The 25,318-nt window shown below is 39.9% G+C and overlaps 1 protein-coding gene across 1 annotated transcript in view; it reads left to right on the top strand.

The window, feature by feature from the left end:
• Positions 1–355: 355 nt before the first annotated feature.
• SPSB4 (splA/ryanodine receptor domain and SOCS box containing 4) overlaps positions 356–25,318 on the top strand; it is a 217,826-nt gene continuing 192,863 nt past the window's right edge. The window contains exon 1 of the mRNA XM_090054490.1: positions 356–375. The gene's annotated coding sequence lies outside the window, so the exon portion shown is untranslated. The remainder of the gene's footprint in view (positions 376–25,318) is intronic.

The raw sequence follows: 25,318 nt of genomic DNA, 5'->3' as shown, positions 1-25,318 counted from the left end.
CAGGAAAGTTCTTTTATTAGAGAATTCTTTGTAGACAGTAGCCATGAAAGCCACAGTGGTTGATGCTAATTACCATATTTTGTTTAAACTTCCATCTAAATGAAAGGATCATTCAATTCAGAAGCTGCAGTCATACAAAAACCACAAGTGCAGTTGAATTGCTGCTGCCAAGCAGATGGGGCTTTGATCAGAATAAGTTATTTGCAGCTTTATTGTCTGGCTGCTAGGGTGGGGCTTGTATTGAATCATGTCCTTTAGAAGAAGGGGAAGGGGAAGAAACAGGTCTCGCTGATCAGTGATAAGTTCATGGGAGAATTTTTCCCTTTTTCATTTTTTGCAGATGAAAATCCTGAGCTGAAAAGAAAAAGCACCAAGGTACTTATTTTTAAAAAAAGGCTATTTACTGATGTTGGATCACATAAATATGTAAGATGTTTTTAGCAGAAATATTGCTAGTGTGTTTATTTTAGTCTGCTAATAGTTCGGGGTGAAAGGGATCAGAGTATTTTAAGCACAGTTGAAAAATCTGATAGCTTTCAAATTCACCTTTGTGCTGACTTATGTTGGAGAATATGAGAGAAGTTTGTACTAGAGCAATTACTGCTTTTGTGATGCATCCCATACTTCATGCTAACAGAGTTTAAAGCTTAGCAACTTCATGCACATCTGAGATGCTTTCTTATTATGCTGGGAGGCAAAAGCAGTATTGTAAACCAGGTCAGTTGACAAAGAAACATGGAGGGTGAACTGAATGTGGAGGCAAATGCTTTCTGTAGTGTAGTTTTCCGAGAAAGCACAAGGAATCTTTTTGATTATATAGATTTACTATTAAAGCAGCTAGTGGTCAGATAGGCTGAAAAATGTAGAGTACAGATGCCGCCAGATCTGAACTGGGAACTTAGCATGTGAGGAATAATACCAAAGAGTTAAAGTATAAAGGTTTAATCTGACCCTCAAGCAGAAAATGTACTGTTCTTATTTTTAAGTAGTATTTCCTTCAACCTTGTTTTTCGTAAGTCTCCCTTTCCCCACTCTACTTCCACCTCCCTCCAATGCAAGTGAAACTAACAGAAAAATTCAAAATTGCTTTGCCAATACTTCATAGAAAAAGTGCCCTTTTGAGCTTTGTGCTATTTTAAATATTGAAAATACAGTCAGTGTCTAGAACCCAGATTGGAGCTTTCTGAAATGCAGATTTTTTTTCTCAGTAATAATAATCATTGTCATCATCATCAACCCTTATTGTAATTTGTTTTTCACTTCTGCTTTTTCTACAATCTTTTTTGTACATAGTGTTTAGATTCCTGCCTCCCTTCCTCACTACAATCCATGTGTTAAAAAGTTAAAAAGAACAAAAGGTAGTAGGAAATGGAGTCTCAGTTTACTAAATCATGTTCACTTTCTTACACAGATAATTCTGCCAGTTCCGATGCTTAGATTTGAATGAATGAAGTATATATACTGAATTTGACCCTTGCTATATGATTGAATCTTGGTGCTAAAGTACCCCAAACATTTAACAAACAACCTCATGAGGATATAGTTATATATTGTAACAACAATTAGAGTGGATTAGAGGCAAGTCTTTAGATTTAAAGGGATTTGATCAATCATTATAATTAAACTTAGTGCAAAGAAGTATAGCATCCAGTGTTAAGCAGGGTTTCCTATTACAACAGGAGTTTAAAAAAGGGTTGGGAGAGGGTACATGGTACCACACATTTAACTTTAGAGTGTGTATAGGTACAGAGAAGGAAGGGAATATAACATGAAAGGATATTTTTAAATGTAGCTCTTGCCTTACAACCTAATGTTTTCTTAGATTGTGGTTCACTGGCACTTGTGTTGTTTTATGGGTACCTTAATACTTATTTTGGTGGTAAAACTCAAAACTGAAAGTTACACTTCTCAGAAGTATAAATAGCTATAAACACTATTATCATCATTATCCCCATCTTTTATTTAATTTCTGCCACTGGCTTCTCTCTTTCTCTGCCTTTCACTATTCTTGTTCCCATATCTCTCCTGTCTCTGTGATCTCTTTCCCCCCTCCCAATTTTCTTATCTTTTTTTTCCCTTTCTGTCTCTTAGTGGTCTGGCTCCTAAGTCAGATCACACTAATGCTTTTCACATGGAAAAGATAAAGGAAAACTAACATCCAAGTCCTTGTGCCAAATTGTAGTAACAAGAGCGATGACAACAGTTCTACCTGAAGGGTGAAAATGGGTGTTTAAAGTGAAAATCCAGCTAGAGGCTTATACTAGGAACTCTACAACACTAAATTCTTTGTTATAAGTAAATTAAGTGTTGCAACTAAAAGAACTAATTATGTGGAGTATTTTTATAGTAAAATAAAGTGTTGTATTTTTGATGGGTGTTTTTTACAGTTGCTCTGCACTGTGGCAGAATTTTCTTTATCTCATCTTTCCCATGCTGCTTCAGTAATCATAATTCAGGTTTGATGGGGTCAGTCCTTTGCTAATTTCAGTTGAAATGGTTAACTATTTGCTTCTGGGACTTCTGAAATGAGACTGCCATTTAGCATGATGAAATAAGCACAATGGATTTGTTATGTACACAAATTTAATCTTTTGAAAAATGAACTGAGATTAATAGGCTTATTTCCCAAGGAGCTCACTATTAAAACAGACACAGACTTGAGCTATTGTCTAAAGCCAAGCAGGCTGCTGAAGAAAATACTAAACTTTGATTGAGAATTCCCTCACCAAACAAAATTTTAAAAAAAAAAGTTGTTAGAGATGTCATTAAGGTCCTATATCAATAGTACAAGGTTAAAACACTGCAGGGGTGTTATAATCATTGCAGAACCAAACATTATAAGCCTCAGGAATTCAAAATTTAAGTTACCATGAAAAGAAATCGAACATTTAAGATGTATGACAATATCAAGGTGCCCAAAAAGTGTTTCCTCTGTTGCAGGGGTGGGCAATTATTTCAGGTGGAGGGCCGCTTACTGAGTTTTGGCAAGCCATTGAGGGTTGCGTGACAGCCAGCCAGAGGCAGAGAAATATTAATTTTCTAAATATTTTAGGGGCCCTGTGGGCTGGATAGAATGGCCTGGTGGGCTGCACCCAGCCCATGGGCCACATTTTGCCCACCCCTGCTCTATTGCATGTACAACACTGGAGAACCAGAATTTTCTTTGTCATCTTTATGTCAGTAGTTTGCAAAAATCAGTTTTCTACAAGTCTGTATTGTGAGTGAGTACAAAAGTTCCTCAGGAGAGGGAGTCAGTGGGGAGGGAGAAGAGTATGATGGTGTTTCTGTTGTTTTCATGCTTCCTGACTAAAAGAGGAAGTTGGCTAATGTAAGGCAAGGTTCTTGCTTCCATGTTTACCTACAGCTGAAATTCAATACATTGCCTGCTGAATACAAGGTAACAGGTTCAGATAAGCACGTTGGCCACACCCACACAAGAGCGCACAAGTGTTTTGCTGCACCTCCAAGGCTTTTGAAGTGCAGCAAAACACTCCCCATGCACAAGATTTGGTTCTCCACACTGCATATGTGCAGCGTGGAGCCAGATTTACATACCAGGAAATCCCAAATTTATGCTGCTGCTTCTTTCCCCACGGCAACCACACACCCCTACTCAGGGATATGTGGCCTTTATTTTTCTTTTTTTTTTTTTTTTTTTTTTTTTTGCAGGTACCTGACTGGTCATGGAAGTGCTATGAATCATAGAAAATTAGGGTTGGAAGGGATCTCATGAGGTTATCTAGCCTGACCCCCTGCTCAAAACAGGACTATTCCCAACTAGATCATCCCAGCCAAGGCTTTGCATAGCCTGATCTTAAAAACCAGTTGTGGGGCTTCCACAACCTCTCTGGGTAACCTGTTCCAGTGCTTTGTCCATTGACATCTCCCCCTCCCCTCCCTGCCAGACAGGCAGATCAGTCAGTGGGGTGTGTGCATGACACAGGGGTTTAAATCAGCCATAAATTGAAGCAGTGTTTTTTTTTTTTTAAACCTGCCAGTTCAATTTAGGGCCCCCTGTTTTATCTACACATGCCTATTGACTCTGGTCAGTTATATGTACATATCTGAGGACAGAGTTTGTCACTTACAATCTAGATGATACTTATAGCTCAATTCAGGAAATAAGGAGATGAAGATAGAGGTGTTACAGATTATGTTGTATCTGAGTTATCTAGTACCAGAGCACAATGATATGATGCACCTTATATTTTCGCGTTCCTACATTTTAAGATCATCAGAAATTTTTTTATGATTAGTCTTGGTAGCTCAAGTGAGGTAGAACAGTTGTAGAAAAGCAAATAAAGAACGCCAAATAAGCAAGAGCATTTGGCATGTACCATTTCATCACTAAGCAATACTCTTTGTTTGCTACAGACATATTTACATTTTCTTGGTTAGTTTACATCATTATCTTTAAGAGAAAGTATTTCATGGTATACATAAAAAAAAAAGTGGTGGTGGCTTAAGAGTTTTGTACTGAATACACTTCTTTGCTTTGAAATCTCTTAATAAATCTCATTCTCTGTTATCAGAATAATATTGTCACTATACATAACTTCCTATTCATAGCAACAGTTCGTCTTAAAGATAGACGGTGTTAATTTTGTGACTGCTGTACTGATGGTTTACAAACCAGAAATGCAGATTTTACTACTGCTAAAGGAAAAAAGAAAAACCAAATTTATGAACACGTGTAAATAATCTGAAGCTGGCAACAGTTGGGATGAGGATTTCCCAAATTGTAAAGTGTGGATTACAGCCATTTGGCATTACTTGTTGAGTTCTCCAATGTTGTATAATACAATAGCTGAATGATTTTACCATATTTTAAAATATTATTTAAGCATTTGAAAGATTCTAGCATAGACCTAAGTATTCTCTAATTCTCAGGAAGTATTCAGTTTTATTTTAGTTGTTTTGTTTGATCAGTTACTGTAAAAAGCAATTAAAGGTTACTGAAGCAGAAACTCTTTGAGTCAGGAACTTCTATGCCTTCATATTTGTAAAGAAACATTGTCTGAATGCAATTTAGGAGCCTGTCTACACGAAGGAAATTGGTATCCAATTAGCAAGAATGTAAATTTTTTTAGTACAAGCAACAGTGTCCATACAGTTAGTACAATATAAATTCATGGTCTAGCTTACTGTACACTGAATTTCCCAAGTTGACAGGTCCTCAATAAAAAGAATGGGAGAATTCATTCTTCCCAATTTAGAACATATTCAAACATTGTGGGCTCTAGATGTAAATCCATCCTTGACTGTTTATATTTCTTGAACTAGTTTTGCAGATTTTTTTTTCAACAAGTTTTAAAAGACTAAAAAGGCAAATATACTGGTTTGAAATAAGCATTTTTCAGAGTAAATACAGTAGCAGCATAAAGTAGATCTTTATTGGAGTGTCTTGCAAAAAGTAGACTTGTAGATATGAGATTTTTCAGCCATTTCAATAGGCAGTCTCTTTCTACATAATTTATACCGCTCTGACGTAGGCCTTCGATACAGTCAACAGACAAAGCCTTTTTACTGGGTTGTCCCAACAAACTGTTGAACATCATTCACTCATTACATCAAAACATGAAGACAACTGATGTGGGCGTAGCAGCGCTGGGAGTGGGAGCTATGTGCTGCCACCACCTGGAGCGAGCTGTACCTGCATCGCACCCCCCTGCACCAGCTAGGCAAGCAGCAGCAGGGCATAGCCGCTGTGGCTGCCTGTGCTGGGGCAGAGGCAGGCACAGCCAGAGGAGTCATGGGAGAAGCCCCCATGGCTGCCCTGCCCGGCTCCATCCCCTGTCCGGCCCCAACCTCCAGGCACTTAAAGCCCCACACTCACTGGCTCTGGCTGCGGCAAATGGGGGCCTCTGAGGGCTCATGGCAAAGTTCCCCCCCCCCATGCAGCGCGGAGCAGCAGGGGGCAGTGGGAATCATCCCCTCTTGCTTGGTACCCATGCAGCATGGCTTGGCAGGGCTGAGGCTGGGCAAAGCAGCCATGGGGGCTTCTCCTATGGCTCCCCCTGCCTGGGCAGAGGCAGGCACAGCCAGAGGAGCCACCTGGCTGTGCCTGCCTCTCTCCAGTCAATCCAAATCACCAAATCTTTCCCAATCAGCACTGAATCTGAATCCAAATCAACCGAATCGATTCAGGACAGTGATCCGAATCTCCAAATTGAATTGCTGCCCTCCAAATCAGCTGAATCCAAATCTGAATTGAATACTTCCCTATTTGCACAGGCCTAATATGCTGCTGTTGAGCATGATATGTTTACCCTGTAGGTACAGCCTAAGATACAGTTCAGAAAGTTACTAGTTTGTTCCCTGCCTGACTTTAAGTATGTAAACATTCCCAGGAAAAACAGGGAATTTACACACATGTTTAAAATTAAACAAGTGTCAAGGAATGTTGCTGAATTAGTCTACTTGGGTTCTGCTAAGGATGGAGTATGGACCTGGCTGTTACTTAAGCTTTTAGCCTCAAAGGTCCGCCCCAAAATACTTTGAATTGTTAAATGAATAACACATATTTGTCTCATCTTGTATAGCTGAATACCAAAAACTTGCATATTTTCTGTGCACTGCTATTCTATTAAATGTTATCAAGATTCTAGCTTCATATACAGTACACAGACTTTTATTAGTACTAATTGCAAAATTGCCACTATTGCAAAGGGAATTTAATCTCAATTTAAAATAGGACATGTTATATCCAGCCTGACCTAATGAAATTCATATGATGAAGAATCATACTGTACTGGTTTTTAAGAGGCAATATGCTATGGGGACCTTGGATGGATTAACACCCCCCCCCAAAAAAAACCCAAACAAAACAAAACAGGTTCATTTATCTTCCCACGTTTTTTGTAAATTTCAAAATGTGGTCAGAGGGGGTAGCTTTGTCTCGGTATTGCCCACAGATTGAAGTTTTGAAATCTCTTGCAAATTTACATCAATGACTGGTACTGTAATGATACATTTAGGAATATGATCTTTAAAATAATATAGTCAGTTCTTTAAAATAATACAGATTACAGTGTAGTAAAAGGTTAAAGTCTTTGTCTTTAGTGGTAATAAACCTATCATTTCAGAGTAACTGCTTTACGGCACTGAATGGTTTAATAGTCTGGTTACCATTTTCTGTGCTGCAGGGTAAATCTGTATGGTAGAGTACTTTAAAGGGCTTGCAGTTAGTTAATACATTTGAGAGTTATTTGTTTTGGAGAGATAATTTGATTACAAATCAACCAATTTTAGGACAAATCCTAAAGTCCTTATTCCAGGCCACATCAACCACTTCATAGAAGAACCTGCAAGGTTCTGCGTTATGGGAAAGACTAGAAGGAGTACTCTGCAGTTTTCCCAGGGTTATTGGGCTTGTTCTTTCCCTTGTAAAATTAACAAAGGAGTGATCCCGTTTCCCTGCACTGGCTCAAAGTCATGCAGATTTCTTTTCTGGCTCATTGGCAATGCAGCATCCTCTACCTTTGCTGCTCTCCTGGAAACCATACTCCAGTGGCAAAAATCATTCTACACTATGGACAAACTTTACTTCAAAGTCCATACACTTCAAATGAATTACTTTTCATTAGTTCCCACTTGGTTCCATGGTGAGGAGGCCATATACATGCTACATTTGCACTCTTCTCCCTGGTGCTTTCTTTCACCTACCTTTACTACTTGCAAGCCCTTGACCCAGCAGAGGTCTTGCTATTCGGTCTAGGATTGCTGCAGTAAAGATACAAAACACATACAGCTTTGTTAATGGGAGATCCAAACATAAATTCCTTCTTTCGTGTTGGAATCAGTGGAAAAATCTGCTTCCAAATACTTACCAGCCTGATTTGGGGGAGAAAATAAAACAAACAAACAAATCTTCCATTGGAGCTTTTTCTTAATAATTACTTCCTCACTTGTACTTCAGGTTAGATGATGATGTCCTATCTTTTCAATTGATTATCTAATGTAGCTGACAGGTCTATTTAAAGGAACGGTTACTTGTTGCTAATCTATCAAACCACACCCTTTAATTCACAAAGACACAGGTTTACCGAAAGTACTTAAGATTTCAGTGTAATTCTGGTAACATACTTTTACATGTATAGTATCTTGATTTGTAGATTTTCATATCATTAACATTAGTATCCTCCAAATTATGTTATGGTAATCAACAGGATAAATTTATAGAATATTATAAATCTTTCCTTTCCCTGTTAACCAGTTATTTCAATACTGGATTTTGTAAAGGTATAACAAAAGTATAGCAAACCAGTCATTGCTGGCATTTTGCTTAAGCTAGAAAAGAATAATTTTGGTGAATAGTTCATTTCCTTAAGAAAATCAGTTTCTATTGACTGACACCATTCATAATTTTGGGTTGAAGTTGGCAAATAGTTTTGGACAAATAAAACGAAGGAAAATGTTAAAAATGTGTAAGTGGTTTGTTTCAGTATTTCCAGTAAGAATTATTTTGATTTTGGTGGCTAGATTAACACGGAAATGTAGATGCCATTAAAAAAAATATATTCAGTATTTTTATATCCAAAAATATAAATTAGGGTTTAAATGGACCTCAGGAGGTCATCAAGTCCAGTGGTTCTCAACCTTTTGCATTTTACATCCCACTGAAGTAAGGTAAAAAAATCCTGGTCCCACCAGTCAGAGTGGGGGGTGGGTGGGTCCCCCCCCAGAGGCCAGTTGAAGACCTGGGGGGGGGGAGTCCCCCAGCAGCCATTCGAAAATGCAAACGTGAAACTGGAAGTCCCGCTATAGCACTTCAGGTTTTGCCGCCACGACCCGAGTCCCACTGGTTGAGAAACCCTGAGCTAGTCCAACTCCCTGCTCAAAGCAGACCAGCCCCAACTAGATCATCCCAGCCAAAACTTTGTCTAACCGAGTCTTAAAAACCTCCAAGGATGGAGATTCCAGAGCATCTCTAGGTTTCTCAACACTTGGAGGAGAAGGTGGTTATTAGGAACAGTCAGCATGGATTCACTCTGGGCAAGTCATGCCTGACCAACCTGATTGCCTTCTATGATGAGATGACTGGTGCTGTGAGTAAGGGGAGACCAGTGCATGTGGTATACCATGATTTTACCAAGGCTTTTGATATGGTCTCTGTGGTGGGCCAGTAGGGGGTGCTCCTGCATTGAGCCGCCCACCTCCCTGCGCCCGACCACCTTCCAGACTCCGAATGCCTCCCTAGGGGTGCCTTATGCTTGGCCGACCCCTCTCCCGGAGCACACTCGCTAGTCTGGGGGTAATGTGCTGCCATCACCCTGAGAAGGGACTGCCTTGGCCCTGTGTCCTCGGGGAAACACAGGCCTAATAGTCCGATGGGTACTCGACCCAGTACAGGCACTTGGGGCACTTCCCCAAGTCAAGGGGGCAAAAAGTAAAGTCTCCCTTAGTCCGCAGACCTAAGCGGTCTCTCTGGCGTAATTTAGACCCACCCCTCAATAAATCTCCCACACCGGGCAAAAAGGAGAACTTTATTGATTACAGAAGTAGGGGAAACTAGGGTACAGGGTTGAGTAATATCTTAGAAATCCTAAAGAGCAAACAGTGTGGCTGTGGTAGCCTTTTGATTACGCATCTGTGTTACTGCCAGCTAGATATCTAATCAGATTGAGTAGCTTACTCACAAGCATCTTCCAGAGTTCTTCCATTTCCCCTCTGGAGTCTTGGGGTGAGAGAGAGAGCTAGGTCCCGATGGCAAGGCTCCTCTGTCTCCCCTGCTTTGCTGCTGCTTCACCTCATGGCCAAAGAGAGAGCCTCCTCCCCCTCCCAACCTATATAGCCCCTGTGACCTCATTCACCTGGTCCAGTGGAGGTCAGCCCCAGTTGGCTGTCAGCCAACCAATTTGAAATGCATCACCTGTTACCAGGCAGATTCCAGCTCCCCAGGTAGAAACCCCCCACCCAGGTAATTGATGCAAGTCAGGTATGCAGAAGAAGCAGGTTTCCCCCTCTCCCTCAGGAATGCAGCCAGCTCAAGTCACCTAAAGAGACCGGCCAGGGTGTGGTCCCCTCCGTGCTGGCCCACCCTAATCAAATGGTTGCAGCTCAGAGATTTTAGTCACAGTGTCACAGGGCAGAGATTTTGGGGAGAAACAAGGTGGCTTTCTGCCACAGTCTCCCACAACATTCTTGCAGGCAAGTTAAGGAAGTATAGGCTGGATGAATGGACTGTAAGGTGGATAGAGAACTGGTTGGAACATCGGGCTTAGACAGCAGTAATCAATGGCTAGATTAGAAATGGATTCCTTAATGTTACAAGTCAGGGTCCCAGGGGTGGCTGTGATGCCCCCTGGTGGCTCCGTGACTGTGCCAGTTCCGCCCTTAAGGTGCTTTCTTGTCTCACCTGCCATGCCTTGATTGTAAAATAATAAATAGGCAGGCTTTCCATGGGCCTTTGCACAGCCCCAGTCCTGTTAAACCCCACTAGACCTCACTGGTCCTTGGGCCTCCTGCTGTGCTCACTTCAAAACTGTGCCACACGGGGCACTTCAAGCCTTATAAGCTAATTGCATGGCTCCAAATCCTGCCCTACACCTCGCTCCAAGCCTCACAGATGTTACAATGATGTTGTTCCCTCTGTCAGGGGCCTTGGTCTCCTTGGCATTTTCCCCTTTTATCTCACTAAGCCTTGGTCAGTGGGCCCCTGCCCCCCCGGTGCCAGGCCCCTGACTCTGCAAGGCTGTGCCCCACTGGCACCAGGCCCCCAGCCCCTGCAAAGCTCTGCAGCCTTGTACTATGCCCTCTCTGGACTCAACAGAAGCTCAAACCTTGAACTTACCCCTAACAAGGCTCAAGGCAATCGTGTGCCTTTTTGGGCACTAATGGGACCTCCATAACTTTCCCTTATAGTCCCATCCCAAACACTAAGCCCCTGGTTTATAACAAAAATATGTAGTAGAAACAGGCTTCTGCCCCTTTGAGAGAGCAAGACTTTCTTTTTTCCAGCAAGTATACCTTCCAGCTCAAGCTATACCCAAGCCTATACACTCAGCCCCCTTGATGCTTAGACCCTCTGGTCCTGGCTCAGCCCTTCCATGGGCATATGGACCATTGGTAGGCCCCTCAAACCCTCTAGGGCCTAACATAAAATGAAAGCCAGTTGGCTGCTAGTCAGTCTTTCTCTGCTCAGGAAATGTGTCCCTTTTTTTCCAGGCCTGCAGAGTTGTTTAGCTTCATCCAGCTTACTTCAGGAGCCCTGCAGCCAGGAGCTCTTCACCTTGTAGCTGCTGGGGGAGAGGCTACCTAAACCATGCTGGCTCTGGGCTTAGATAGCTCAAGCCTGAGCCCTCTTCTGCTCAGGTGCGTCCCTCATTAGCTTCCCCTGACACCTGCCAGCAGCTTCTCAGGCTGCTTGTCCTCTTAAAGGAGCAGGCACAAGCCAGTACCTTGCTGTCCCAGGATTGAGAGAGTGGTCGGGGGTAGAAAGGTAAGAAAAGTTTATTGACTTAACAAACACACAACTACGTGTAATATAATAAAACCACAATAACAGGCCATAACAATTTGCATTGGCAACTTACTGGCAGTCCCCTCTGATGCCTGATGTATAACAAGTTCCTCTTCTATAAAGCTCAGCAAAGTCAGGTGTCCCTGATCTGTGTTGTCCAAGGGGTACCAGGAAGGGCCCTGGTATTCAGTTCTCGGGCTCCTTGAGAACCACAGGCCCACCAAATCCAGGTCAGCAGCTAATCTTAAATCAGTGACTTCTTTCACACCACTGCATCTTCCTTCTAATGATTTCTGGATGAGCTAGCCAATTTATAACTTCTGAGCTATGCTGATAACTTACAGCCGTACAGATTCTCCCATTACAAACTTTCCTTAGGACTGACCAATAGCAGTACAAGCCTTTGCACTCTTCTGATAAGGTTAATTTTAACTGTATCACAAAGCGTACTACTACTTCTACATGGGCTTGCTAAATTTACTAGGCCTCACTACTTACAAGGCCTCGCTAATCTTTGATTTTAATTAGGCTCTTAGCGGCAACATACAGCTTACAATACAGGAACAGATGACAAGAAATGCCTGGTCTAATCTTCACAGTGTTCAGGAAGCATCTTAAACACAATTTTCAGCTGTCATACCTTGCTACACTTGAGGATCTGGTCCATGATTTTTCCAGGGACTGAGGTGAGGTTGACTGATCTGTAGCTCCCTGGATCCTCCTTTTTCCCTTTCTTAAATATGGGCAGTATGTTTGCCTTTCTCCAATCAACTAGGACCTCTCCTAAAAGCCATGAGTTTTCAAAGACTATGGCTAGTGGCTCTGCAGTCTCATCAGCCAGCTCCCTCAGCACCCTCAGGTGCATTGCATCTGGTCCCATGGACTTTTATATGTCCAGCTTTTTAAAATAGTCCCTACCATGTTCTTTCACCACTGAAGGCTGCTTATCTCCTTCCCAAACTGTGCTGCCCAGTGCAATAGTCTGTGAGCTGACCTTGTCTGTGAAGAGTGAGGCAAAAAAGGCATTGAGCACTTCAGCCTTTTTCTGCATCCTCTGTCACAAGGTTGCCTCCCACATTCAGTAAGTGACTCGCACCTTCCCTGATCTTCCTTTTGCTACTGACATACTTGTAGAAACCCTTCTTATTACCCTTCACATCCATTGCTAGCTGCAACCCCAGATGTGGTTTGGCCTTCTTGACTTCATCCCCACATGCCTGAGCAATTTGTCCAAGTTTCCATTTCTTACAAACTTCCTTTTCGCGATTCAGTTTACTGAAGAGTTCCCTGCTAAGCCAAGCTGGTCTTGTGTCATACTTGCTAGTCTTCCTGCACATTGGGATGGTTTGTTCCTACAGTCTCAGTAAAGCAATATCCAGTTGTTTTAATAGAAGATATGTTATTATCTAAAATCACAATAGCATATCAATACTCCATTAAAATCATATGAAAATTAAATAGGATTACCTGGAAGTGTTTAATCAACTTCCCTCCTAAAGCAAGAAGGAATAGAGTTACCTCTCCTAAAATTAAGCATGTCTTCTTTAAAGATTGTTTGAGGTGCCTGAACTACATATTCCATGATGACACCAGCAGTTTTTGCTTGCAATTTCAACAAAATATGGGAAAAATATCACACAGGTAATGCAAAACTAGAACAATGATATCAATGCCTTCTTTGTTAAGTATTTGAGCAATACTGAAATTGTTTTAATTAGAGTAATTCAATTGATTCTTTATTATTCACTTAATTCACTCTTTAGTATATTCCCCAAGAAAATTCTATAGTAAATACTGAAGCTGAATGAATACAATGGAATGCATTCACATTAAGCCTGTTTAGATATCTGACTAGATTTGGAGGTGAAGTGTTTTCAGGCTACACTTTGCATATCAGGACTTCAAGCTTTTTTGTATGCTTTCTTTAGGTCTCCTATCTTTGCTCTCACTGAGATAACTTAAAGGAAGATATTTAAGCCTTTCACAAAAAAGGAGAGAAAAGAAAAGACAAATCCTTTTATGCCTGTGGTTTTTCTAGATGTCATAAAATTACATTTAATTTTGCTGGGAAATGTTTTCAGTTTCTGGAATAGTTTGAAATAGAACTAATGAACTATTGTGAGGTTTGTTTGGTTTTTTACCTTTTTCTGCCCCCCAACCCTCCCCCCCCAACAAGTGGGAAGAGGACAAGAGGTCAGAGTAGAAGTGGACTATTTGCCCTATATTGAATAAGAGACAGAGAGAAAAGTGAAAGTTTTAGTGAACAAGTTTACTGAAATATATCTACATTTTAACTACCCCTAATAATTTCCAAAAGAAGTGAACTGTCAACATTTTAAGTCTTTCACTAAAGTACTGGTAGTATTTCTCCAGTAGTCCTGAAAGAGAGAGACTTTTATATCTTCTCTATGAAAGAAAGCAATAACAAACTTTATCAAACCATTGGTTTGGAAGAATGTAGGTATGGGACACGTGACTATGAAGCCAATCCAAATGCTCCATTATGAACATGCTGGTGTTGCAGTCTTCATAGCTGATTCGTTTGAGTTACTGTTCTTCTGTTATTTCTGCAATGGCCTGCTACTCTCATCTCCAGCATTTTGAGTGCAGTTCTGGCATACTGTGATTTACCGCTTTCCAACAATTGTTTTACAATAGGATCTGCTAAATGGAACTTTCCTGCATAACAAAATTTTAAAAGATCTTGTCCAACTTGACTATTTAGTATTGATTTAAGGAGTTGGAGTTAAAAGCCTTTTTAAAAGTGTGGAAGCTTCAGCAGCCAGTTATGCAGAGGGAACTTTGTCTATCTATTAAGTATCTCACTATATATATAATCTTTAAAAGCTTGCTATCTTAATATGTTCAATTATTTAAAGAAATAAGCTTTTTAAAACTTTCAGAGTGATTCATGGCATATAAAATTAAATTTGAATTCATTTATTTTCCAGCTTGAAAGTTGTCCTACAACATGCTATTTAAGTCTGTGTTTTTAAACCTCACTTTCTGTTGAATATTAATAATTTTAGAGTTTAATGATATAGCTGCTGATTTAGTATTTAACTAGCATGCAATTAGAGAACTACTTTAGCAGCCATGTTTCAGTTTCCCAGCTCAGCTGTTAGAGAAGTCTCCAGAAAATGAGAAAGAAATCTGTAGATTAGTTTGATTGTGGTTCATTCTGTAGGTGCTAAAGGCCTTTATGTGGGAGGGAATTGAAATGCTGGCTTAAATGGCAGAACACTGTTTGATAGATAAAGTTTACATAACCTATTGTGTCTGTATGGAGGTAGGAAAGTTAATGGTCTAAACTTCACTTAGACAATAATGGGATCCATTTATTTCCATGACTTCTTTGAAATAGTGGCCAAGGTCATTGTGACTAGTTCTCATGCAGGATCTTTGTAGCTACTTCCTGCCTCATTGAGCAGAATCCATTTTCAGTTCTGAACTTGTCCTGTTATCTGTTGTCTGTTTAGTGAGACTTCAAAGTCAGTACAGGCAGTTCTTGACTTACAATGTTTTGAGTTGCAATGTTTTGCACTTACAACGTTTTGGAAATTGACACCTTGTTTCAACTTTATGATGTCAGTTTCAACTTTACAATGCTTGATGTGATGTGATGTGATGTGATGTCATGCCAGTGAACAAATTCGCTGCGTCACCCATCTTCCTGGAGAATATCTGTCCAGACTTCCTTGGACACTTTCTTTAAGAAAGCAGACGAGACTCCAGAAAAACCTGCAGCCAAGACTCCTGAGAATACTCCAGCCAAGAACCCTTCACAAAGTTCAACCAAGAGCCCTTCAAAAAGTCCAGCAAAGTCAGCTCAAAATTGATCTAAATCAATATGATTGCTATTTACAATATAAATACATGAATGTAGCTATATTACTCATCTATAATTGATCAAATACAAAGTTCTGGGTTATTTTTGGTGAAAATAGGGTATCTGGCCTTGGTTCAGCAACCAATCCCCCATTTATAACATTGTTTCTTATGAAAAATTTATTCCAAGTTACAATTTTTTGACTTGGAGGGATGTGGGCAGTGGGGTTCTGCAGGGGTCCTGCAGGGCTCGGTCCTTGGGCCCGCACTCTTCAACATCTTCATCAGTGACTTGGACAAGGAGGTAATAAGCACCCTCTTCAAATTTTCTGATGACACTAATATGTGGGGGGGATGTAGGCATGCTACAAGGGAGGAATAGGCTGCAATCAGACCTAGACCGGTTACAAGGGTGGGCAGATGAGAATAGGATGGGATTCAACACCGACAAGTGCAAAGTGATGCACCTGGGGATGAACAACCGGCACCATATCTACAGGTTGGGGAACTCGCTTCTTGTCAGTACAGAGGCAGAAAAGGATCTTGGAGTCATCATTGACTCCAAGATGAACGTGGGCCGCCAGTGTGGGGCTGCAGTCAGGAAGGCCAACTGCACCTTGTTATGCATCCAAAGATGCATCTCGAGCAGGTCCAAGCAGGTGATCCTCCCCCTCTATGCGGCATTGGTCACACCACAGCTGAAGTACTGCATCCAGTTCTGGGTGCTGCACTTCAAGAGGAATGTGAACAACATGGAAAGGGTCCAGAGGAGGGCCACTCACATGATCAGGGGCAGCAGGGCAGGCCCTATGAGGAGAGCCTACAGGACCTGAACCTGTTCCACAAGAGAAGGCTGAGGGGGGATCTAGTGGCCTCTTACAAACGAGTCAGAGGGGACCAGCAGGCACTGGGGAAGTCCCTGTTCCCCCGAGCACTGCCAGGAGTGACCAGGAATAATGGTCACAAGCTAGCAGAGGGTAGATTTAGGCTAGATATCAGGAGGCGTTACTTCAGATCCTAGCCACTCTGACCGTGGAGCCAACTTCCAAGAGAAGTGGTGCTGGCTCCTACCCTGGGGGTCTTTAAGAGGAGGCTAGATGTACACCTTGCTGGGGTTGTTTTGATCCCAGTACTCTTTCCTGCCATGGCAGGGGGTCAGACTAGATGATCTATTCAGGTCCCTTCTGACCCTAGAAACTATAAAAACTATGACTTAAAGCATAAGTCATACCAAAGACATATAAAACTATGACTTAAGTTGTGGTTTTCAGTAACCAATTGTGTCAAGTCTGAGGACTGCCCATACTACTACTCTTGCAGGCTTGTTGCGAAGAAAACATATAGTTCTAGTTAGCCTAAATTTACTTCAAAGTATTGTTTAATACCATGTTAGTTAACTTGATGACTGTATCCTTGGTCATGTTTGGACAAAACTTACTATTTTTGGTGAAAACCAGCCCTTAATGAGCACTGCATTGGTTGTGCTATTGCAATTTGGGTGTCATGGTGCTTTTGAATGTTGCTTTTGGTATGGGACAAACAGTAAAAATGGAAAGAGAAAACATTGTCCCTTCCATGGGCAGAATTACCTTATCTTGTTTTGGTGGTTCCTCTGCTCTTCCAGGCTACCTGTTCTGTTTGAAAGAGCCCTGAAGAACAATACTATCATTCTTTTTTTTTTAATCTTAGTGTACAATATTAGACCATTCTGTATATGTCCCAAGTGCTTTCTTGTCTATTTGGTTTTGCACAGTTCTTTCAGGTGGTTTTTTTTTTCAATGTGGGGCTGGCAGGTGATGATAGTGAGGAAGTGGATTATGGTTTCTTCATATACTTAGAGATGCTGTTATCCAATGTATCTGCTTCCATTGTTAGAATATTGTGACAGAGGGCCATCCCAGGGCCCATTCAAAATCTTGGCCCGCCCACCTGTCTAGGGCAGTCCACCCTGTTTTGCCTGCCATGCTTTGATGAATTAAATAAACTGATGGAAAAAAGCAGGAAGCTGGCCAAGGACATAATGCATGGCTCCAACCTCCCCTTTACCATGCCCCATGCCCTGCAGATGGCATCCAAATCACTAACCACTATCACTCTCCCAGCCCCTTAACATTCGGCCTCTGTCCCAACTTGGCCTCAGGTATCCTTTGACAACCGTGGGCTTCATGCCCCCTCACTAGGGCCTCAATTCCAGCTACTTCAGCCAGTCCAGCCCTAAGGTTGTACTTTACACAGCTGTCAGCTTTCACTCCACCCCCTCTGTGGGGCCATTAGTCTGCCCCTTCATTGGGGCTTGTGGGCCTTATTCCCCATGGGCCTCAGGAGTCTGTTGATATACCTGCACTCCCCACCTTGGCCTACAGCCCACTCAAGCCTCAGGTGTCTGTCAATGTGCCTGGGCCCTGTGCTTTTCTCTTAGGGTATGCTTCCCTAGCCTTTCGACTCTATGAGGTCACCCACAAGGCAGTAGGGGCTGAGGCCTTCTGGCACCCCATACTCACCTTGCCACCTGCACAAGCCCTCAAAGTGGTGAGCACCCCAACAGTGCTCCGCCACAAATATAGATTAGAAGAACTTTATGAGATCAGACTTTGTTCCTTGCATCTTTTAATCTTGTTTTTTTACAGTTAATCCTCTAAATCACCATCTCTGGCCATGATGCTTACTTCATGTGGAGGTCTATAACAAAGGAGTTAAAAGAGATTTTACTGTATATAATATTTGTTTATCTGGCATTTAACTAAGTGGAATACTTAATTAACCAGAATTTCAGTAATGGGATCCACACAGCGCTGCACCACTTTGCTGCCTGCTGCACTGCTCTGAAGGGTATCCGCGTAGAGTATCTGAGTGTGTGCTCTTCTCTCTCCTGCTGCAGCACCTGGGCTGCCGTGGCATTTGGGGTGGCTGACCATTATGGCATTTTTATCTGTATACTATTTTATTTCTTATAGAGTATGTTATGCTGTAATGTATTGTACGCTAATTGTTTGAAAATTTGCACGATGGGTATGGCACTGTCTTCCCTGAGTATAACCCTCAGATAACTGGAATTTTTAGATAATCGGCACCCCCCTATTCCCCACTCATGCCAGAGATAACAGATTTTACTGTACTAACTAGAGTTTGGATTTTGCTTATGCTCATTTTGTTCTGTCTAGTCTCTATATTGGTAATTACAGAAAAGCTCAAAGAAGCAACTGCGATAAAATGGTAATGCAAGCATACTGTGCCTACCTCTGTCTTTTAAATGAAGGGGATATTTTTTTCTTTTTATCACATAATACACCTTTCAGGTCTTGTGGCTTTTTCATCAAATGTTCAATGCTGTATTCTCTGGGCATCCAAAATATACTGGACCAGAAGTACATAAGTGATGTGACTGATCACATAGAAAAAGCAAAGAAAAGGGTTTTTCTTTTGTTGTATTTTAAACCCAATTTATTGAAAATCTACATAAGTTTTCATTCAAATATTTGGTTTTGAATGAGAAGTCACAACATTGGTTCATTAATTTTTTGGAGGATCATCTGTGCCCACTTATCTGTTATTTGTTGGGAGATTATATAGTTTAACCTCTGGCTATCTTGAGAGAGAATCTTGAAGACCCAAAGAATCCACAGGGATATGTCAGGTGCTGGCAGCACACAATATAACCAATTACATTGCTCCATATGGGATACCAAATTGTAATTGCTCTGTTTGGACTAACAGGCGTGGCAAAATGAGTTTTTACTGAATCTGTCTATATTTTCTGCCCAGCCTGCCATTTCACCAAAAGTGCCAAACATCTTAGACTATAGATCAGGAGGCTTCATATATATTAAAAGACTTCTATAGGTAATGTAGATATTCACAATAGACTGCAGTTACTGCTCTTGGAAAGTGCTGGTCTTATTTTTACCACTAATAATTTTGTGACAACTTCATGTCTTCAAGATATGCTTTCAAGTTAAAGCAGGCTTAAGAAAGAAATGTATTTGGATATGTCAGTTCATCGGGTAACTTTTTGAACTTTCAGATTGATTTGTAAATCCATAACCTTGGAAATCTTACTATATGTCAGTGTTATCTTCCTTTTTATTTTCTTCACTCAACTCAAACTCTTATCCCAAGATGTTTTGCAAAATTCAAACATTAAAATTAATCAAAGTTGGTCATTTTCCTAGGGAAAGAAAGAAGATGGAATACAATTTTGAGATGGGTGGGGAGAAGAAATTAGAAGTCTGTTTGGGGACTACCGCGACTGAAGCAAAATCCAATTTCACTTGTTAGTAGGGTGACATGTTAGAAAATGAGTTGATCACTGGATTGATTTGTTGATAGTTTTCCAAAGGAAGTGATTAAGTTTAGCTCTTCTCACCTGAAAGTATAATGGTAGCTATGTGGGGTCAACTTCTGGACTAAGCTATACTATCCATGTGAACATTGGCTTGCTTCACTGAACTCAGCTGACGTATTCCAGGCTTATAGCCTGGGAACTGAAAGTGGAATTTGACCCTGAAGTGTTTGTGTGTAGGTAGATCTTAAGTACTTCATCAAAGCTGACAGTGATAGTTGTAGTTCTGTATGTCTTTATTTTTAACCAAAAAAAGGAACAGAAAAGAGAAATACTTTGTCATACAAGCAATCTTGGAAGCTAATGTAAAAGACTCCAGATCAGTTTCCTTCTTGTTTCAGTGCTGCTATAAAACAGATTTACTTCAACAAGATTGTTCATGATTGCCAATAAAGTTATTTGATCATTCAATCTGTGTAATAGAGCATTTGGAATTTCTTTTCAGTTTTATGCTGGCCTAACCAAGTCACAGTATCTTGACCTTCTAATACCTTTAATTTCAAAATGAATGTCAGACACACTACACAACCCAGGAACCATAAAATGTGTAATGTAACATTTTGCTAGAACTCCATTAGACTAAAACCTAAAACTAAAAATGCCTTTAAGAGCCAATACTATGGTGAATTATGAACTTAAGAATTCTTAGGACAAATAGGCTAAATAATAGAATCACTGGTATATTCTTAACTGAAATGATACAGACAACTCAGCTCTTTAATTTCACATTCAGTCTTTTTGATTTTAAGAATAAAGTAGATGCAGACTAGGACACAAGTCTTTATCTGTACACACAATTACACTATCCATTTTGAGAGGTAATGCTGTAGGTGAAAGGGATATGATAGTGATTTGGCTATCAAGCCTTTATGACCCTTTACATCAAGCATGTACATCTAAGGGGGCTATATATTAGTTCTGTGTTGTGTTTTTTTTTCTTCATACATGAATAAACATTGTTAATGCAAATATCTTAAGACTGCTTTCAGTTTTGAGTCACAGATCATTCCTTCTTGTCCTTCTCTGTAGGGCTTTGTTGTATGAGCTGATGGCATGACTACTGGACTGTATTTCTTATTCAAAGTTCACACAATCCCTGCATATGGGTCCTTCTTTCTTTACTCTTCCTCTTCAGTCTACTGTGACCTGCTATCCCAGTCTGAGCAGCTGCTGCTATTACATTACCTTTTTCCCCATCTGGGTGGGCAGATGGACTAATCTATAAAGAGCCAATATTTGTTCATAGTTCAATTTTCAGAGACCCTAAATTCAACAACTGACAATCTTCCCTGAAGCTAGTGAAAACACCCGTTCATTGGCTGTGTGCCACAAAACCAGAAAAAGTATTATAACAATCTATATATAGCAAAGGGGGAAATTTGGAACTGTATGAAAATGTGAAATGAAGTGATTCTATTGTTTGCCCCAGGAGGCAAAGGCCCACACATTTATTTCCTATTCTTTTGGAACATTTTTTGTAGAACAGGATATCCTCAAAGGACTTCCACTCACTTTTTCACTCTCCTATCCAAGAACAACAATACAAACAGAAGTCTTTTTCTAAAAGGACCTGCACATTTGCATAGTAAAAATGAACTTTGATTTTAGTTTTGTATCTGCCAGTGACTGATAGCAGTAAAGGTTAGATGGTTTCGCTTCCACTTTCCGTTAGGAAACCATGTTCACTTTTGTTGAACTTTACATTGTGTTCTACTGCCTACAGATCCAGCACATGCTCACTGGATTGAAATTAATAAAACATTATTTGACATGAAAATATTCAGCTTATTTAATTCTTTTTCTGAAGTTTCTTAAATTCCAAGCAAATAAATAAAGCTGGTCTTCTTCACTAATTCATTATCATATGGATATGTTCCTTTCTACAATGTATTTGATGCCTTTTAAACAGCACACCCTTTATGATACGAAAAACTTTCTAGGGAAATTTGTTCATTTTTAAACTCTAGTTTCAAATCAGTCATTTCATTTGGGTGTTAAAAACCTAGTTTGGGGGATTAATTTTCAAATGTATTTTCTTAGGCCAATTAAACAGCTTTTAGTTAATTTTGTTTTTGAAGATCTTGATTTTTCTTTGTAAAAGAGCCAGGAATGTATGTTAGACCAGTGCTCCTATAGCAATAGATATTATTTCCCCTTCTTCAACCTTGATGTTTTTTGTTTGGGTCCTATACATACACTGTCTATTTCTGGAAACTGGGACTGTAGTTGCTACAGTCCCATAAAGAAAATGATACATTGTCACAAGAGTTGTAACAAATTTTAATTGAAGGGTAGAATTGCTTCCTTGTGTAAATTGGCCCATGTGTATTGTATACTTTTCACCTTTGTTCACCATCTGTCCTAGCTGGAACTGATGTCTGCCATTTGAGGACTGCCTCCCTGATGCTTAGTCCTCTGATTAGATGCTCATGGCACCTTAAAAAAAAAACACACAACAAAAGACAATAAGGAGCCTTTGTATGATATACACTTCCATATCCCAAGGCACTTTTGTATTTGAACCCTTACTAGCAGCCTTTTGTGTGCCCAGACCCCAGATGGCTGCCTGTAGCCACAGCCTTTTGTAGAAGAATCAAACTGAAATTGTGTAATGGATAATAAACTGTATTTTCTGTCTTTTTTTTTTTTAAGTAAATGAACATTTTCATGTCTAACAAAGCAAGTAGGCTCCTAAGGGAAATAGCAAAAAAATAAATATTACTGGAAATCTTGGTAAACTATTTAAACCATGGCTAAATATGTAACTCAACACTGTTTGCTGGGTTTGTTGTAAAACAACGTGATTCAGAAACTGGAGATCAAAGGCAAAAAAATGTAGTAGAATTAATGGGATAAATATTCAGCTAGATGCTACAGCTGGGCAAATAATGCAAATATATTTGATACTTATCATTCACATATTTAAATTAACTCAGTAAGGCCACATTCTCTACCCACAAATATTTGAATAATTTAGCTTAACTGAAAGAAAAATGCCAAGAAGTAAATTTCAAAGTTGGAAGTATAAGGGTACACAGAAATTTGCAATACAAATATTCCTGCTGAAAAGCCTCTTGTATTCATTCACTCACAGAACATAAACAGTTATCAGGAGGTTTATGCAACAATCTTATGACTCCAGTTGCAAATATTGTCAGCCAGTCTGAACAGAAAACAGTCAAAATACATGTTAATCAAATTTAAGTAACAGTCTAAGTACAATCACTTTAGAAATATTTTAGATGCAGACAGAAGGTAAACATCTTCAAAAATTGTTAATGTGAATTGTTTTCTCACCTCTCCAAAAACATTGCTAAAACAAGCAAATTTTTCTATTTATGGAAGTAGCAATTGAGAGAGAATATTATAAAATGAGATTATGAAGTAATAAAATGGTTGCAATAGATTGAAAAGTTTGGGGAGCTGGAACATATTGAGTGATACTGGTACCATTTTCCCCCCAAATGAATATATACTTTATTTGCACATGAAATTACATTTCTAAAGCTTCATGCGTTTTATGTACTGTATTTTGCAGAAAATTGGATTGTTACTGAGAAAACAGGGCACTAGCATGGAATTGTCTTTAAGTACTTGAATTTTTTAATTAATTATTTTTCCTTTTTTTGCACAGAAGAATATTTGAAGGAAAAATGCTCATTTTGGACATACATCCTCATCTGTTTAACATTTACATTTTGAAATATAGCAGGTATTATAGATGGGGAAAGTTCTCATAAAGTAAAATCCTAAGTAGCATATTACATATGGCAGTATGTCTATTCTATTGATTTTCAGAAATGCATAATGCTTTCACATCTGGCTGACATTTTAGTCCAGATTATCAGGTTCTTGTGGCAGAATTTGCAAAAATAGCTAAATAATGGAGTAAATGGCTGACAGAGGCATTATCAAGGGAGGTATTTTTTAGAAGTGTAAGGTGTGAGCACAGGGTATTTTTTCCCTGTAACATAGGCATGACTCAAAGCAAAGGATAGCTAAATACAAATGCATAGATTTTCATGACAAGGTTCTTTGGGTAAATCTGATATACTTTATTAGACTAATTTACTATTAGTTTGTCTAATAAAAGTTATCAGGTTTACCCAAAGAATATTGTTTGCCAATGTCCTTAGACCAACACGACTACAACCTAGAGCTCTGTAGATTTTCATAAGTAACTGTTTTGGATCACTGCTAAAAGGGAGAGATCAGTCTTCTGATTACTTACATCAGTGGAGTTTAAAGAAAGGTCTGTGCAACTCAGCAGTTCTCAGATCTGACTTAAACATCACTGTCTTTTTGGGTGGATTTCATGGTATTGCAATGCTTTAAAACCACGAAGCATTTGAAACACTGTTGCCTTTATATGTCTGACCACTACGTTAGAGTTCAGCAGATACATTTTTCTGGAGACTCCTTTTTTACAAAACAGGAGGGAGCTGCTAATGATTGTTCTCCACGAAGGGTGTCTTCTGTTTTGCAAATTGTCCCCTTCGTCTTCCAAAATCCCAGCTTATCAGCTATAGGCAGGATAAAAGACCCATATGTTTTGTCCCAGGCAGAAAGACTTGATTTTGCATGAAGACAGACAATGCTTAGACATCAGTATCCTAGAGAAATCAGTTTACTTCAAGCAATTGAAACTGACATAGTGATCTCAGATGAAGATGGGGTCCTAGCAAAATGTAAAAGGACTTATAAGAGAAGTTTTTTCCTCCTGCCTATTGATATTGTAGGTAGATATTCTCTGAGAGTGATATTTGCTTTTCTATACTGTATATGGGAAAAATAATGTATCGTGTTATTAGATACAAACTCTGTATTTAAGAATCTGACGAATGATTTTAGACATCTCACTTTTTGAGTGACCAACTTGTGGCTTCTTAAATGAGATAAGCGGATAAGTATTTAGTGTTTTCTGAGGTCTCCCAAGTTGGACAGCCCAAATCACTGATTCTTACTCTGGGATAGCTTGTCCTCTGCCATTGAAACTTACACAGTCGTATAAGGTTGGCATAGATTAAGTTAATGCATTAATGTGTCATGAGTTGGGGCCCAGAGTCAGAATAAGAAATAGAACAAAAGCTGGTTGAAAAAATGTAATGGGAAAATGTAGGCAGAGTCCAGATCCCCTACTTCTCTGCCTTAACTGAACCACACAGGTTTCCTGCGCATGTAAGTGGAGCACTAGTTGAAACTTCCAGTTTTCGCCCTTAAACATTGTGTGAGACTCAATGGGTTCGTGCGTCTACACATTCATTAATGTGCCGTAATTATGGCACATTAAGTTTAGTACCTGTAATTACAAGGTATCTATACACATGCTCCAGGGTAAAGGGAGGGGTGCTTTAATTAGAGTGGCTCTGACAGGCACTCTTATTAAAGTGCCTGCAGCATTCCACATTTCAAACTGAAGCCAGGGGTACTTTAACTCCAGCAGACTTGCAGCAGGCTCAGTTAATCAAGTCTGCTCCGATGCATGCTAATTAGCAAGTGTTGGAGCAGAGGTACATCATGTGTATAGGTGACACAGGTACTAAATGTACTGTAATTGGCATTACTGCGCATTAGTGCCACACATGCTTTTTTGTGATGCTAATGTGCAGTAGACTAATTCTATCCAGCTGCTGCACCAATGCACAGTAGAATTAGTCATATTCATTAACGATGTGGACACTGGAGTCAGG

Source organism: Crocodylus siamensis, chromosome 6, assembly GCF_052110815.1.
Source record: "Crocodylus siamensis isolate JL-2025a chromosome 6, ASM5211081v1, whole genome shotgun sequence".
In the NCBI taxonomy this organism is placed as follows: Eukaryota; Metazoa; Chordata; order Crocodylia; family Crocodylidae; genus Crocodylus; species Crocodylus siamensis.
The sequence above is the reverse complement of the archived record's forward strand: the minus strand, read 5'-3'. Positions and strand labels throughout refer to the sequence as shown.